Genomic DNA, 19,640 nt, shown 5'->3' with positions numbered 1-19,640 from the left:
ATGGAAGCTGTACCTTATATCATTAAGTTCGTGCTGTTTTTCTATCCCATAATTCCACCTTATGTTCTTTATTTACTCAACAATACAAGACTTTCCTTGACCTCATTTGCCGCATTTAATTTAGTAGTTAGGATTCATTGTTAAAATTATTACTTAATCATATTACTCATTTATTCCTTGTGACTTCTATGTTGCTGATATTTATTTATATACTAAGAAATCTGTTTACTTCTTGAACTTTTTTTATATCAGTATACATAAATTAAAAAAAAATTATTAATTATTAATATAGATAAATTACTCCATGAGCGAATGAAATGTATATTTCGTTACTTATTTAATTATTAATATTTAATATATAATTATTAAAAGTATTTCATTTTTCCAACTTAATACAATAACTTCATTACATGCAACGGAACAACAATGAAATTCACTTGAATGTACTTAATTCGAGATACTTTGTTCTCGTGGTATACAATGTTTATTTAGCACGTGCTCAAAACGATAGCTTTAATGAGAGTCATTCAGTTTACTAAACATCGCGTTGGTATCAGCTCGCACACATTTCCTGTCAGAAGAATACGCTGTAAGATCTCACAATATTGTACTAACAGATGTGCGACGACAGTCTTTGTCTTCTCTTCCTTGGAAACTATTCTACTTTATTCAGAAACCTTCGCCATAATACTTACAGCTATTCTCTCCTGCTTTTGTCAGTATTTGCCAAACACCATTTCGTGAGAGACGCTTCTCAAGATAATAACAGCTCGTTGTCTTTATTAGTCATATATTATTAGTTTTCGGTAGTTATTTCAAGAACTAATCACGGAATGACGAAAAATTTTATGAAATTTTTAACAGCATCCTAGATTATTTTTATTAATATTTTGTTTACTTATCTGTATTTTAATTTAATTTTAATTAATTTTTTTCAAACTCAGAAAACCTTCATCAGCGTCATTCTATCCCAATGGCTTAAGGGCTTTAACAGGCCTTTAAGGCCCACAACCTTCCAAGCATGCTTGGATTTCGTAACCGAAATATGAGGATAGAATGCTCACTCCTATGCCTCGAAGTATTCTTGGCTGTATCCCTGTGTGTGTTCACGTCATTAAAAAGTTATTTTAGTTTACTATTTCACCCTTTTTTTTTTCAGGCTCCGCTTGGAGTTGCTAAATATTAGTTCTGTGATATGGGAGAGAAAGAGAGAGAGAGAGAGAGAGAGAGAGAGAGAGAGAGAGAGAGAGAGAGAGAGAGAGAGAGAGAGAACTGAAATACAAGAACCCACTGTAGAAACAATATTTTCAGCTCAACAATAGAGTTCACGTATATATAATTAGGTGGAGAAATTATGTGCTGAAAATTGATATTCAGGTCAATATAGCTTGATAATTTTTATTTTATTTATTTAATTTTATTTAATTTGTAATGTTCAATGTATTAAAGTATGCTTCAAGCCCAGTTTTAGCACAGTCCACAAACATTATCTACTACAGACTCACTACACAGCAAACAATGTGAGTGTGCGCGCGTCGCAGATACTCAATATAAACGAAATTTTGGATATACGATATGAACCGTTAAAATGAAAATTCTTTCCCAAATAGGAAAATGTTTTTCACACTATGATTTCATAACTTTGTTTCGCGGAGTCACCTCATCCCCCTGTGTTTACCTTCCAATAATTTTATAGATCTTTTTATCCCGCGCAATATTTTTAATTATTTGTATTTATTGATAAATTTTGAGGAAATCTTATTTGCTGTTTTATACAAAGAAAGAATGTGTAAAAAAATCTAGTTAGGACGAAAATGTACTTACTAACAGCCGAGTATTAAGAAATGAATTTTACTCAAGATAAAATACGTGGATTTCAATTTATATTCTGCATGGATGAAACCATTGCATTTGGACTGCATGGAAACTCCCAGCTTTATGATCAGTTAAGTGGGGGGGGGGGATAACCGTTTACTTTAACGTCTATTCGTCCATTTGAATAATAGAATTTACTTCATCGCCGGTTACCATTGTAAAACACTACTCTTCAAGACAAGATCAGACTAATTTATCTGGAATGATCGTAAAATCTATACTCTCTTTACATGAATATGGTTTATATTGTTGACTGGATATTGATTAAATCCCGTTTTATCCTGATTACTATTTAGGCTATAAAAACCGCTCGTGCACATTGCCGTAGAATAGACTACTGCTCGTAAACGTGGAACTATCCCGAGGAAATTGGATTAATCAATTAACCCCTTCTTCTCCTCACCATTTCGCAGGGATCGTTGAGGAGGCGAGGGACACTTCCGAGAACCCGCGAGGTTTAATTTCTACGCATTATAAAGAGACTTTCCTGACCAATCGGAATTTGCAGCTATAGTTCCGTTACTTGCCCTTTAACCTTTATAAAATTTGTGAGAAATATCTACTGTCATGCACAACAGAACCGTAAAATTGCCAAAATTTTTCGTTGTTTTTATTTGTATATGTTATTCAAGCTGAATTAAAAGGATTAATAGATTAATTAGTAACTGTCCCCCCCCCCAAGTAATTCAATACACTTCCGATCAGTGATTCAATTTCTATTGTACTCCGTTTAAGAAGGGGGGGGATAATCAATCCCCTGCATTGATATTCCCCTTGGGTCCTCCCACAAGGATGCCAAAGAGTCTTTAACGAAGACCACATCTCGATGGCGAGGGAAACAAGAGAAGTTGGAAAGGGAGGAGGAAAACTGTAATAAACCTTGCCTTAGCCTGGCCAGTTGTCAATACCTGATACTTTTCTGTCTACAGTCTGCAATAAAATTGTAGCGTCTGATATTCACGTTATAAACAGCTAGAAAAATCGTCTGACTTCGGGAGTGTAATTCGGAACCATGCAATAGTGAAATGGCCGATTTCATTGCTCTGTCTTTTTTTTTTTACTTCATTTAAAATAACTTGAAGAGGATGTGCTGTTGCGATAATCTACGTGTAGATTCGATTATAGCTGAATTCCAATTATGCGGTCAGTCCAAATCTATGGACCAAGCGCAAGTTGAACGCTTAAAATAAAAAGATGTGACCTCCTTAAACAGTCCAAAATTTTTAATTTGAGAGTAATTGGATTTGTTGAAAAATACTGGATTGGAAAAAGGTAATTTGACTCGATCAACGAATCACAAGTCCATGAACAAAACCGACAGTAGTTACAAGGAAAGATGTCAATAGGAGAAGCTAAAATATCGAAGGAAAATTACGAAGTCATTTGGTAAAGAAGGAGGGAGAAAGGATTCAAGAAATCATTATTTCAGCTGAAACAGCCTAAATACTTATTAAAAAGATTGACGTTTCAGTTTGCCGATAATAAAAAAATGAAAATATCAAAGCTCTAATTAGGGATGAAATTTAGGTTGAACCATGAAAACATGGAGAAAACATTCCTTAGAAGATGCCAATTTTGTTTGATTGTGGATTGAGGAGTTAGTTATCGGAGAGATAAACATTATCGACAAATTATTATTCTGAGTCATGCATAAATTATTCTTCATTCGATTCAATGAAATAATCATTAAATAATCTTGAAAGATCTATAAAATAAGATCTATAATTTCATTTCTAATATGCGGCTCACTATTAAAAGGCAGCCTTAAAAATTCAAGAAGTTATACAAGATTCTTTCTTTAAGCTTCCTTTAATGGAAATTTGTTTCTAAAAGCCAACTATTACCAAACACCTCACTATAAGAGTATTGGAACCTACAGCCTGTTAGAGTGCTGGTAATAGAAACCTCTCGATCAACTAAGCGATTATTACAATTAATCAAGTATCCTGATTGTTTACTAATTCACGTTAATAGTTTAACCGTAAGTCAAATAATAATAAAAGCTCTATATTCAGATATTTGAAAAAATGTCAGCGTATTGCCTAGTGAGGATTTAATGGATACTATAGCAGATATTGAAGTCGAGTTTATAATTTATTTTCTACAGCCTGTCTAAAGGATTATGTTCCGATTTATCGTTACAGTATATGAAAAATCTATTATTGAAATCAAGCATAAATATTAGAAATGTTAAAATGCAGATTATAAAATTATTTTACGTAAAAACAGACATCAGATAACTTTCTCAGTCAGCTTTGGTGTCTAGCATCACTTCATGCATTTCACTGGAGGAGGAGGAGGAGCTGGGGGATGAAGACCACAATGATGCTAGCCTGCTTGTTCATTTTTAAAATTTCCAAGTTGTCTCTAGTAGACAATATCTGTTCAATTTCCGAAGAAAACATTTTATATAATTTAAGAATCGATTGATAAAATTCATTACCTAACACACGGTAACAGTTACAGATACTCATTCCAAAAAAGAGTGTAGGATACATATGTAAATCACAAACGAATCTATAAATATTTTTAAAATAATAGGATTTATACTATTTCAACCTTGTAATGCCAATCAAAGGGAGATGCTCGCAATATACATTATTAACCTCCTTCCTAAACAAGTGGGGGGGGAGACATCATATAATACATTTGTAATAGGAAAACTAAACAGAAAAACAAAACAGGAATACATAAAATACTCGGTGAACTGGATATTTAATTTATTTGTGATAACTTTATAGATCTCTTCCAAAGCGCACGTATTCCATAACCATACTGAGTTATTTTAATGCGAAACAATAAAAATGCCATTTGCTTGAAAATATGTTTTATAAACTACAGTGTATTGCTATATAAAATCGCCTTCAAAATATTCATTTATCAATGCATTTCTTAAAGAACAATATAATATTTTTATCTTCATAAACAAGTTATAGGCACTTATGTATCAGTTAATAATATAAATATCATTCAATTTTTAAATAACTTTTTTTTTTTTTTTTTTAAATCCATTCAGATTATAATCATTTCTTAAACATGTAGGGCTAGATAGAGGTTGTTGTAATGATAGCAATGGCGAATCTTATAACATATCAAGAATCTCAGTATGTAGTCGTGAAATAACAAAATTTCATTTATTCCCATTTGTGAAGAACTTGGCTGAATATCAGAGATAAATGAACAGTATGATTTTGCCATGGAAACTGAACTCTTGGTATTTCTTTGTCAAGGGGAAGAGGGAGTGGGGGTGGACGAAATAGCCAATACTTCTTGTATAAAATACTTTGTCGCGTGAATAACCAATGTTAACACCTTCGTCAAATGTGCCTCAGGATGCACATTGTACAAGAGAGTCATAAAGGGACGCCGTGTTAGGGGAGGAAGTGGGAGTAACGGGCGAAGTGACAGGCACGCGCTATCTGCTCGAGCCGCTGCATTCCACGTTCGCTGAAAAACGTCTCTGCATATCGTTTGGAAAGTACGCACGAGGTGGCTTGTGAAGTGACAACCAGAATGTGGGGTGTGACTGGTGCCCAGTCTACCAACGTATCATATGTGTAAACAACTGTATATTGTGGCAATATAAGCCGACATCCACTCCATAAATCAAGAATGAGACCTCCCATCAACTTGCGCAACGCTGAAAGAGGCCCGAACTACAGACTTTGTTATGAGCATCCACAGCGCATGAGCAGATGGAACCTGTTCGCGGATTTCCGCAGCTTCAGTAGAAATTCCCATCACAAATGTGAAGTTGACCACTGTGTCACTGGGTTCTATGAAATTTCGCTGTAAGATTTGATGCTTCTTGCGTTTTTAAGCGATACATCGTGTTTTGTAGCTTTCCCGAAGCAAACATTATGAAGGGCATCGTACTCACATGGAAGCTACTATGCTTCACGTGCATTTTGGCTCTCGTGCGGCCTGTTCCGGAGAAGATTCCGATTGGTGAGTAAACTTACATTAGCTATCTATGCAAACAAAACAAAGTGACTATAAATAGCATATTTGAATTGATTCCCCTCAGACATTAGTTTAAGTGTCATTAATACGTCATAATTGGTTAGTGCATAAAAAAAAAAAATAATAATAATAAAAACGTTAGTTTTCCATGACTATTGAAATGTACTTAAACATCGGTATTATTAATCGAAGTCCTGAATTTTCTGTTTGGGGATTACAATTTCCGGTACCTAAGCTTTTCTATATGTAATATAAAAAGTGTCTTTAAAAAATAAATAACACTGATCGAAATTTGCTATTGATTATAATTGCGATTAGTAATTTTAATATAAGTTGTCGATCTATATTAAACAATATATATAAAATTTTGTCTTTTCTCGGAGTTGCAAGAAACTGCAATATTTGAGTTTTCAAAATATCTTTTAGCGTCAACTATGGCTATTTTCTTTCATAGCGAATCACATATTTATTGGTCGGGAAAAAAGAATTAATGTGATATTCTCCTTGCATATAGACTTTGCTAGTGAGTTGATAAACATTGCAGAGATCTAATGCCTTTTCTAGTTTTATGTACAAATTTTATTACTTTTATATCAATTCAATTCTTTATAAGTACTTCAATTTCAAATAGAAAACATAAATTCATTAATTCAATATCATACAACACAAACTTGACTATAAATTTTGATTCGGATAAGTTAATCGTTATATTTCATCAACTACTTTACAACGTGCAAATATTTTACACCAAATGTTATATGTACATACTCCATAATTATGTATTAGTAAAAGAATTTTATGTTATGCATTATAACTACAAAATTCCATGCTGATTCTCATATAATTCTGGCTAAAAACTAAATAAATAGTGGTATGTATATGATACCGGTTATATTTTGAAAATAACCGGTAAATAGCCTGTGACAAATATAATGAATCTATCGATCTTAGATACTAGTATAATCGGGATCTATCATAACATATTTCTTTATATTGGTAAACTCTTACAGCGAGATTTTAATTATGTTCTTCTTCTGGAACCCTGATATATTCCTGAATTCAAATACGCTATTCTATCAACTGTTTGTGAATGAATTCTTTGCATAAATACAACAATCAGAAATGATTTTACATCAGCGATATTAATTTCCTGTCTGCTAACAATGCGAAGATAATACTAGTTTGCTTGAAGAGTAATATTTCTATTTCCTACTAGAACTAAAAGATAAATAAAGAATTATATGAAATGAGAGAGATATATTAAATACTTTGATTTTTCTGTATACACTACAAAAGAGAAATCCGAAGTGTGGTGCAGAGAATCAAAAATTTATTTTTTCACACGATTTGTGTAATTTCATGTTACAGTAGATGTATTCATTCTCTATTAAAGCGAATTTGAAAGGCTTTCACCAAGGAGTGTACAATATTTCAGTTATCGTATATGTTAATCAAAATAGTTGTAATCATAATAATTGTAGAATTGCACATCATGAAAGAATGAAAATATACAGTAAATTCTTAGCTCGTTTTACAAATACATATGTACTTGAAATTCTTTAAACTAATATCGGGATTTCAGTAAATATTTAGTTAAAGTTTATGGCATTAAACAAGTAAACTCTCATTGAAAATGTGGGGTATATCTTGCTATTAAAAACAGTTGACAAGTCTACTAAAATAGATCATGTGTTGATTAAATAAGTATTTTTCAACTGTGCCAAAGCATATTCTTAAAGCTCTTTAGTATAATTAATCCTAGTTCTATACTGTTAATCATATATACAAGGTGTCTTAAAATGAACTGAACACTAACATATTATTTATTATTCAGTAACTAGGGTTTCATATGAATACATAGTGCATTGAGCATTTATAACAATATAACAATAACGGTGATAATTCCTTTACAAAATGGTTTAGACTATATGTTCTTATGAAAGCTAGTCACTGAGAGATATTTGAAAGCGTTTGATTTATTTCAAAACATCCTGTATGTTAAGGAGTTAAACCAAATTCTTGAATAAAATATGAGCTTCGTATATTGTTTTATATCAGTGCATTACGAATTTACATTAAACCTTGAGAATTTATAATTTTAAAGGAAATTCTCAATTCTTAATTTTAAAAAATAAAAGAAACAACTGAATCTACTTCCCTTTCACATACATTTCATTATTGTGTCCTTAACACAGTGAATGTTGATTATTTAGGATATCATAAAAGGAAGTTGAGACAAAATTTCTTCATTTGTTACCTTCATAATCTTTATTTCAATGTAGCTTAATTTTTTTTTTTGAATATTTTCCCACAGAATTTCTGATGATTAGTTCTATTATCCTACATAGTGTACGAAAACAAAGCAACAAAGTAACAAAGTGATGAGTCGTGTGTATTTTTATTTTTTTTTCAGAGATAACTTTCAGATTAAGGGAATTTGACTAATAAATGTGTGTATGGTATGCATTCTACTTTCAATAAAATTCCATTGAATATTATTACGAAAATAAGCCAGCGTGTTTATTAGATTGTTTGCTAACATTACTCACAAATTCTTTCCTATTATGTTAATAATCTGTCTAGACAATGTCTTCATACTTCTGCAATTCTGTTATGCAGTATAATTACTTACTATTTGCAAAAACATGATCATAATATATAGGACTAAAATTCGAGTTCACAAATAAATTTCAGTCAGTGTTATACTAAACATTTATCTGAAATTACGTTGTTAATGCATTACTCTTGAATAATGTACAAATTGATGACCATTATTGGTCATTGTACACTGTACTGTATCAGACATCAAACTGAGACAATAATCCTTTAAGGATAGAAGAAATAGCTGTTATGTCAAGCCTTTTCTTTAAGCAAGTATTTTGTTTACAACAATACAGAAAAAAATAAAGGACGCGTTATTTCTTTTGAAATTAAGAAGCGTATGATATCATTTATTGTGACTGCTACCTAGTGTACTAAACAGTTATTTTATAAAGAAAATTATATAAATTTAGCATATAGCCAGAACATTTTTAGAACACTTTTTAGAACAGTTATCTTACGTCCTTATAAGGACTGGTTAAAGGGGCGAAGCAAAAATGCTTTTCATCTTCCCCGTTATCTGTAGAGGAAAGTGTAGGGATAAAGTATTATTGAGCTATTATTAAAGCTCTGATCATGGCAGGAGGGTAACAGCAATAGCCGAGCCTCAGTTACAACTTCATGGGCTATAGCATTGCCATCCATTACCCTCCAAAGATATAATCACCGCATTTTAATCTCAGTTATCTTACGTCTCTCTTTTATAATTTTTATATTCTTCTCATATGAAATTCTAAAAGGTGTTTTAACATCTAAATTAATCTTAAAATGAGAGGTATCAAATATCATCTATAGAAATAAATTTGATATTTTGATTTACATATGAATATTAAAAAATATTTCTTAATACTATAACCAATGTCAAATTATTACAAATTATATAAATTTAAGATGAAGAATATCTGCGTTGATAATAATGTTAAGACTCGTGATTTCGTATTAAATTCCATAAGTGGAAACTGTGCAAGATCCAGAAGTATTTAAATTTTATGTTGAATTATTATTATTGTAGCGTAGTTTGTATATAGTAAATAAACAATGAAATCTCTAGTAGTTTTCTAAAATAGAATCTTATATCTAAGACAAAATTACAAGAAATAAGATTTTCTCCAATTTTAAGCACAGTCAGGAATCTGTATTATCTCTAGAATGCGAATAAATTTGTAAGTTCTATAAGATACGGTTCACTGTTGACTTGGAATGACCATATATTGCAAAATTTAATAATTACATTTATTTTGTGAGGATGGAGAATTATCAAAATGAGTCAGTTCTGCTGACAATAGGACAGTATTATTAATGAGTATTACACAACATAATTAATGGAGTATTTGGTAATGGAAAGAATTATGTCTTATATAATGCAGAATCGTTATTAAGTATCTAGAACAAGAATTATTACCATTGGAACGGCATTTTGATTAGAAAATTATCGAGAAATGTCACAGAGCAAGAAATATAATTCAAGTCAGTAACGTTGTTTAACAATCCATTGAAATGGGAATTTTTCAACGCTACTATAAGTGTGAATTTCTTTTAATTAACATTTTAAATTATTATAAATTACTTTGTGCTATTTATATTTTAACTTTTTTTTTCCAAAATATGTTAACAAATCTTCATATCCGTTCTGTCTTATTCAATATTTAAACTGTTTTACTAATTCAAATATATAATGAAAGTATCGGAAAACTACACAAATATATAAACATATGTGGCATATTGTAATTTTTCTGCTGCAATGATTTCTGTAAACTATACTTAAGGTATGTTTCACAAAATGTAAAGACTGTATCATATTTGGTTGCTTATATTATATCTGAACAAATAGGGAGTGATGTGTAACAAATGTGCACCTGATAATGATAAGCCCCTCAAAATTGTCTCAACAAGAGTAAATTTCGTTTCGCATTTAGATCACTAATGATACAAAGGATATTCACCCGTACAATATCTTATTGATGTTCTTTTTAATGTTCATCGTGAAAATTTGTTAGTATGTTTACTTTAAACGAATAAATTGTACATTTCTGCATATGCTATAAGCAAACAGTTGCAGCTCTCTAAACAGAGAGTGAATGATGTTAGTTAATGTGAAACAGGGTACTGGTGTCGTAAAGTCAATGTGAGTTATGAAATTAGCAATCTCGACAAGAAGAGGAAATGAAATGCTTGACATGTTACATACTCACTACAGCAGTGGTACATTGAATACATGGTAAACAGCTAGTTCTGTAGCTATAGTAGTGCGAACCATGAATTCTATAATTCGCATCTAGCTTGTATTGCTTTCTGTTAATAATATGCTAATTAATTACCTTAGTTATAAAGACGGAAAGAAATTTATTCGATGAGCCGATTAGTGATTAGAATGTGAGCTACCACCTATTTTAAATTAAATTCAGTGACCATCAGTAATCTTATGGTAATGAAATTACTGTTGGATTTATGACACTGAAAAAATCTTATTCAAGATGTTGATAAAAATATTACGAATGATAGTTATATTTTTATTAGTGTATTTTCCTTTCATTTAATAATTATAGATCTTTCAATTAAATATTTACTTTCTCTAGTTACAATAACTTTGCTTGTAAAATGGGTATAAAATATTAAGTTGCTACTGTGCAACAAGAAGTACAACCTACTAAGATTGCTTTCTGGGGAAACATAATAATTAAAAGTATAGTTTAGTTTATTATATATGTAACTCTATCAATAAATAAAATGGAAAGAAGGAGAGAAAATCAAAATCACTTCCTAAAATAAGAGAAACCTCGGCTGATAAGACAGAAAACAAAAATCAAATGTCTAGTAGACATTTCAATCTTTTTAGCTCTGTCGGTGATGACAGTGTCCATGATTGGAAAAAGATAAGTTCGAAATCCCTTTTAGGACGAGAAGAATTATGCCTATTAAATTATGGCTTCGAACGCCAAGGATATACTTTGCAGGTCATAGGTCTTCAAGGCCCAGAATAGACCAAAGAAGATGAAAAATATTCTCGTAGTATATTAGAATATTTTGGGACCTCAGATATGAATAAGTTTCTCTAAGTGGCATCATTCTTAAGGCACTTTATCCAGCCTTATTTGATTGGCTTGTAGAATAGTTCGGAGTTTAAAAAAATCTTCAGGAATCAGAAAATAAAAATGATATCCACACTGCCATTAAAATTGCACTTGTCGTTTCTGAAGTGTCTGAAGCGAGAATATCACTATCATGATATTTTGGGAATCATACATAAAAACAGTCATGTAAATACAGTAAATATTTTATCGAAATATTTATGCAATTTGCTTGCGTTAAATTAACTATATTTATTAGTATATTACCGATTATGAAATTAATTTGTTTTATATACTCGCACAGGTATTGTCTCAATTTCATAACACAACAATGTCGGATGTGAGCAAGTAGTTAGAGAGAGAGAGACAGAGAGAGAGAGAGAGAGAGAGAGAGAGAAGAAGAAGAAAGGAATCTGTTAATGTTTCTTTAAGATTCGGCGATTGCATTCGTTGGGGAAAACAACAATATACCCAAACTATTGTCATCTTTGGATAATTGTAAAAATAATTAACCTCCAATTTTATTTTTAATTAGGTCTGAAGTAACGTGCACTTTTTTGCTTAACTATTTGGAATCGCAATACATTATTAGCGTATATGTAATAATTAAAGATTCTCTGTTTTAAAAAATATTAATTTATAAAATAAGTTATAAAGTGGTGATTTCTGTTTCTGACATAATTTTTCTTGCATATGGAAAACGGCTATTCTTCCTAGCACGAGATGTGGAGATTATTCTTAAATAGGATAATCATTTATTCACGTAACGAAGTATAGTTTGAAACATCTGATGTTTTCTAAGTTAACGGAGAATATAGAAATCTGCACTTTTGAAGGAAAAGTTTCAAATCTTGATTTCTACTAGTATAATTTCTCTTCTTTCAATCCAGCAAGTTATAGTTTCATATATTTAACACTATATTCTGCTTAACCTGCTACTTCGAGTTTTTTATACTATGGACGATTATCAATTATAAATCTATCAGTAGAATGAGATCATCATAGTGCAATTCTCTGCGGAGATTAAACAGCAGTAGTGTGAAGATGGAGAGCAAGAAGTAACTTTATTGAATTATTAGTGACTCTAAATCATTTTATCTTTAAATATGAATAGTAAATAAGAAAATTAAATTTAGAGTCATTAGAGTGACATTACCTATCTTCTTTCATTCCACAAACTTCCATAGCAGTTGATAATAAATTTATTTAAAAATCAAATAAGCCTTGAGAACGAATTGGTCTTTAACAACTATCGAATATGATCCTGCGGCAGTCGTCAGAGAAATATAAAGAAAATGATGAAGCTCATTTAGATATCCTCAGAAGGCAAAATTAAATAACGTTTTTGATTTCTCGTCCTTAACTGACAACACAATCGAATACCAAAGGATAATTACAAGACCAGTGTATTTAATATATTTATATTATGTACATCGTTATGTTAAGAAAATGTATTTGACTAAATTTGCTGTAGTCAACGTTCCAAATCCTAATAGTGGAATAACTTAACGTTTTACTTTCATATCTGGGAATATATCACCGAAATATGACCAAAACGAATATACACATCGAGGTTATAAACGTAGTATCAGATAAAAAATTGTTTCGTAGCATTCATAAGAAATTTCGTCTCTCACAGAATTCGACTAATAAATTTATGGCTGTCTTACAATGTCCAGAAATTATTATTAATATAACTATTAATACTAATATATACTAGTAAATTAAGATAATTCAAAATATATTGATATTCATAGAATGAGATATTACAATGCACTGCTTTCTTACATTTCGTTTTCTTGTGTTTCTCCTGTAAATACTAAAAACGGCTCGACATACTGTATATAGATTGTCTACATACATACAGTATATGATTAACGCAGACATCATAAACTTTCAATGCAAGTAGCGACTACAGATGATTATTAAGATCAAAAATTATTATCAACAAAAATGGGGAAGACGGAAACTGATTAAAAGAAAAAGACTATTAATTTACCAAACTTGGAGAAAAACAGTTCTTCCAGAAAGAGATAGAAGAAAGTTTAATAATATTGATATCAATGAAGACTTCAATGAAAACTACCAAATAATAACCGAGTCCCTTCTATATAATGCCAGAGAGATTGATGGAATCAAACAAAAGAAGGACGAAAGAAACTTATCTGAAAAAACCCTAAATATGCTTGAAAATGAAAATGGAGTATTTATTAAAGACAAAGAACAGATAAGAAAAACAGAATCCTTCTATGCCAAATTATAGGATGATTCCCACGATTTAAACCGATATGAAAATAAAACTGTAATAATTTAAATTGAGGTAGAAATATGCCCTGATGTTTTAAAAGAAGATCAGTATGCAATGATTAGACAGGTGAAGAAGATTTAACAATAGAAATTCTGAAAGCACGTGATGTACCAGTGCTGATAAATTTTAACACGTGATGATAAATTTATACATCACCTGAGTATCACAGAGTTAGAGTTTTTTATATTTTCTTTTTAAATAGGGAGACAGAGAAAATATTAAAAATTACCGCATTACCAGTCCCCTTTCAAAAATATGCAGAATTTTTAGAAAAACTCATAGTATCAGAATAAAAAACAAACTAAATTTGCCAACCTACAGAACAAGCAGGATTCAGAAAAAAACTACATCACTATCAATGATATATAAATAATAAGACAAATCATTGAAAAAGATGAATGAATACCAGAAACAACCCTTAAGTCTCGCATTTGTTGATTACGAGCGTTTTATTAAATCTCAACTTTTGCTATTAGAGAAGCCCTAAAAGATCAAGGAATTGAAAAGAAAAACTTACGAACCTTATATGGATATACTTAGTCATATATATATATATATATATACACACACACACACACACACACACACACACACACACACACATATATATATTCAATTACACCTATAAAATCAGAACCAATTATGAGATGTCTTATAAAAAGGCAGTTAGACAGGAAGATGTCATTTCATTTAAATTATTTACAGCAGCCCTAAAGAAATTTTTAAAAATCTTACAATATACTTACAATACAAACGTTAGACAGAATATCCGTCCCCATAATATCTTAACTCCAATAAATCTAAATCACTTCCTCAGAAGAGACTGGCGACCATGCAAGCACCACAAATATAAAAAAAAAAAAAGGGGGGGGGGGGAGTTCAGATCCTGTAAGATGTAAACTTCCTGTCCCATTCAAATGTCAGGTTTAAAGATTTGAGTGAATTAAAGCCTAAAATATGTGAATGTCGTATATTTAAAAAAATTGGAGGAATTATACTAAAAATGGAAAATAATTTATTTATTTACGATTTGCTGATGACATTGTTCTTTTAGGAAACTCTACAGAAGAATTTCAACAAATAATCAATGAAAATTCAGCGAAGAAAGTAGAAAGGAAGCATTAAAGATAAACAAACACAACACAGAAACCAAACGCTCAGTATAAATGGAATAATTGGAAATTGATATAATATCCTAGAGTGCATATAGAACAAAATATCAGAGTAAAGGGAGGGAATGAAGAAATTATATGTAGAATTCCACTTGAAATCAAAGGAAAACACTGTGAGGCACTCATAAAAGAAAATTATTCGACAGTTCTATGCTTGACATATAAGTGAAACGTGTATTTTGACTAAAAAATTAACCAACAAGGTGAGGATTACCCAGAGCAAAATGGAAAGATCATTAGGTCTTATTACCATTATTCTAGATATAAAGCGCAATACTTGGGTCAGAGCTCAGACTGGGATGAAAAACCTTATAACAACCATTAAAAGATCCAAATGTCAACAGGTAGGCCATATTGCAAGAAATAACACAAAATGGCTGGGTGTTGATGATATACAATAATAAGTGATATTAATTTGACTCATCCGCTCGATTTATGCCATTTGGTCCTATACATAATGCTGGTCCTATACATAATGGTTTTTTGTTATATCCACGCTTGAGGTTTCTTTATTTTGGCAATACAAACATCTAAGTTGATAATAATTTCTATGATTTTTAATTTCACTTAATTGAGCTCAGCGTCTCAGATAAAGATGTATCTAATAAACACATTTCTTAATGCCTTGGGAAGATCGGATTTTCAATAATGAATTCCACGTACATGTTGCAGTGCAGTATAATTTTTGCAACTGCTTTAGCAATCTTGAAAACGTCATAACCATATAATATTAATATTTAAACAAAATATGATAAACAAATAAGAGTTTAACGCATTTATATTTTAAACAAACGTGAGACAAAATGGAACTACCATTTGAAAAAGATTTCATACAAATGAACAGGTTGTTTCACAAAAATTGTCAGCTATTTCACTTAGCATATAATGAATTTTCTGCTTTCGAAAACTTCTTTGTATTATAATTTTGAGAACTTTCTACCAGTTTTCAGCGAGTCATTGTGCAGACATCAATCCACCGATTCTAGACGCTCAATATTACCAATAATAAAGCATTTGTAAGAGTTAAATTCATCCTGAATTTAGTCAATCTGTATATGTAATACATGTTAGTTAATATGCATAAAGCATTAATTATGAGCTTAAAAACATTTACAAAACCTTAAAGTATTAGCTTTGGGCTAATTTACTACTGGATCTCTGAAACGGATTACCTAAAACTCTATCTAATTCCCCTAGCATTTGTCCACAGAATATGAGTGAACTCCATCTGACAGGCTAATAACGATTAACTGTTTCTCTTGAAGAAGGCTCTGTGAGAGTTCTGTATTTGTTTTAACAGATCCAATCTATTCTGGTGACCAGTCACGTGACTGACCAACAATGTGCCCCGCCTTCTCCTGAACGATTTGCTGATGGGCAACACCACATCCGTTTTCACATCTCCATTTATTATATAAGCTCGAAACATTTTAACATCTACAAGTTTAAGTTTTAGTTTATAGTTGACCACACTGCACAATACAGGACAATACCGTTTTCTGAAAGAAGATTTCTTTTCCTATGCGCTTTGTTTGCGCAGAGTGGAAAGGAACGATATAAAGTAACATTTAATACACATTTTTCGTTACTCTACTGATTATCAAAAAAGTATCTTTTTGTATCCATATGTGATATTCCAGAAGAATGGTAAGAAGGAAACGTTAGACAGAATATCCGTCCCCATAATATCTTAACTCCAATAAATCTAAATCACTTCCTCAGAAGAGACTGGCGACCATGCAAGCACAAATATAAAAAAAAGGGGGGGGGGAGTTCAGATCCTTTAAGATGTAAACTTCCTGTCCCATTCAAATGTCAGGTTTAAAGATTTGAGTGCATTAAAGCCTAAAATATGTGAATGTCGTATATGTACGCATAGATTACTTAACAGATTAATCCTGTTTTCTGAAAATTAACATTCTTCTATAGGGATTTTCAACTTCTCCTTTAAACTGAAGAATGAGATGTCTATAATGATATGGCTTTAGTTAAATTAGTCTACTTCTGTGTTTCCGGAATCAGTTAAATAATACGATCAAAAGTGCTGTCCTCAAAAACGTAGCCAAAACATAGAATCCGAGATATATATGAAGTCAAACATTTATTCTGAGAAATGTAGTCTCTTCCTCATCACTTTAAATCCTGTCTGCAAAAATAATCGGCACGAGTAAACGAAATGTTTATTTTTGCGTTCTGTGCAATCACTGTTACCTTTTAAAATACAATCGAACCTCGTTTAACGTCATTGGCGGTTTGCGTATTTTCGTTTAGCCTCAAAGCTTCCATTGGCCTTACATGCGTTCGTTCTTTACCTACTCCGTTTACTATCACGCATGCACATGATGCTCCCGTCAAGCCTGCATGATGACTGGTTGAGGCAGGCATGGAACATCGTTGCCCATTCAGTTATTTTCCAGGCATTTTGTTGATTTGTTGTGTCTCTAATTTCATATTTATATTTTTTGGGGGGGTAGATTTGCGTGACTTGTGATCATTGCACCGCGGTACGTACTGCAGTGTGTACTGCAAGTTAATTTAATTTTACGTTATTATTAAGAAATACATAAAATTAAACCCATGATTCCTAAAAGATCTCATTCTTCTGAAGCTAGTTCTGTAGGTAAAGCATCGAGAACGGCCATCAGTTTAGCCAAAAAACATAGAAATATTAAAAGGTCATAAAAGGGCTTAGTATTAAGTTAATGTGTAAAAAAAATAATAACATCGCTAGGACCACTGCAAATACAATAATTAAGAACAAAGTAGTCCTGCAAAAAAAATGAAAGAAACAGATTCCTCAACTAGATGTAAGGCAATTGTTGAAATGAAAAGACTGCTATCCTATCCTATCCTTTCCCATAGTCCTTAATGGAGAGTTGGGTCATTAGACATTCATGGCTGAGCCATGAATGTCTAATAGGAGATGAATTAAGACAGATGGCGCCCATCTCCTCTTCTGTCTTCGTCTATGTGTCTTATGGCTGTATCCTGTATGTTCACGGGTCCGGTTTGCCTGTTTGCGGGATGAAAACCCCAGGATAAACTGGGGAAAAAAACCTGTTGTCCACGCCCAAGATTGGCTAACTTGGCTATGGCTGAGGAAAATCCTTAAGCTCTTTACGTCTCCGACGAGAGTCGAACCTAGGATACTCCATCCTGAGACATATGGTTGCGAGCGAACAGCCACTAGGCTAACAGCGCGGATGGAAAGACTACTGGAAATATGAATTAGATAAAAGCAAATGAGGTGAGGGGTGATTCTGTTTCTTATGTCTTTATTTGTGAAAAGGCAAAGACTACTTTTAATGATTTAATTAGTGAATCAACTTCGGCATCAGATGCTTGATTCACTGAGTTTATTGCCTCTCATGGCTAGTTCCAAGGTGCAAAAGGAGGTCTGGTATTAAAATTAGTTTGAGGCATGGGGGAAGCTAATAGTGCCAACCAAGAAGCGGCAGAAGAGTTTAAAACTGATTTGCAGAACTCGTATGAAGAGGACTTTTATTTCGTAATAAAAGAAGGATTTTTATTACGAAAGAGGATTGTTTATTATTCAATCTATATAATACATTTTAATTAATATGCATAAAACATTAGTTAGGAACTTTAAAATATTTACAAAACTTAAATTAATAGCTCTGAGGGAATTTTACTAGTGGGTCTCTGAAACGGATTACCTAAAACCCTATTGAACATGTAATTCGTTTAATATCACTTTTCGCATAAAGTTATTCAACGAAGGTCGATTGTAATCATAAGTGGAAATAAACAGCTTTCAAATGCAAATAAAATGGATATATATATAAATCAGCTTTCACTTCTTTTTTTTTCCCAAACTAGCAATACACTATATTCGTATCCACAAAACCGTTCCTCATTAGCGAAATGAATAACACTGTAATCAATATGCTGTCTCGTTTCACGAGAGTGATATCCAATAAAAATGTGTGGGCAAAGATAATTGCTGGCATGATCTGCTTTTCCGTTCTATTTGATATTTGGTAGATATATTAATGAAAATATACACACTGAGACCTGGATATATATATATATATATATATATATATATATATATATATTTCTTCCTGACATATTTCTTCTTTTTTTTCTGATTCCATCTCAAAATGTTTTCTCATTTTTCCTGCGTTAACCTAGAGTAAGGAAATATCTCGTCTTGTAACATTTTTATGCATCTGCGATTGTAATACTCAGTAATGCGGAATTCCGCATTTGTTTTGCTATGGTTTGGCCACTCTTGCATTTTGGAGACTAATAATAAATCTTTTTCAAAAAAAAAGATAGTTATTAAGCATTTTCTAACCTTAAATGGAGTACTATTTTTGTACATATGCGGTTCAAAGTGAATTTACATCAATATGTGGAATATGCAAACATCGCAAGTAATCCTCAAATTTGCGTAGCTTAAATGCACCTAATGAAAATGCAGATATGAAAACCATTTCATAAATGTTCAGGTGTTTTTTGGAATTGACTGAGATACAATAAAAGGAATCATAATTAGTGTATCTTTCATACTATTTATCAGTATTTATTATACTATATTTATTATACTATTTATATAATGATACTATTACATACATTTATATAATGATACTATTACATACATTTATATAATGGTACTATTTCATACTA

Source organism: Typopeltis vanoorti, chromosome 8, assembly GCF_054136105.1.
Source record: "Typopeltis vanoorti isolate ZY-2024b chromosome 8, IOZ_Tvanoo_1.0, whole genome shotgun sequence".
NCBI lineage: Eukaryota > Metazoa > Arthropoda > Arachnida > Uropygi > Thelyphonidae > Typopeltis > Typopeltis vanoorti.
The sequence above is the reverse complement of the archived record's forward strand: the minus strand, read 5'-3'. Positions refer to the sequence as shown.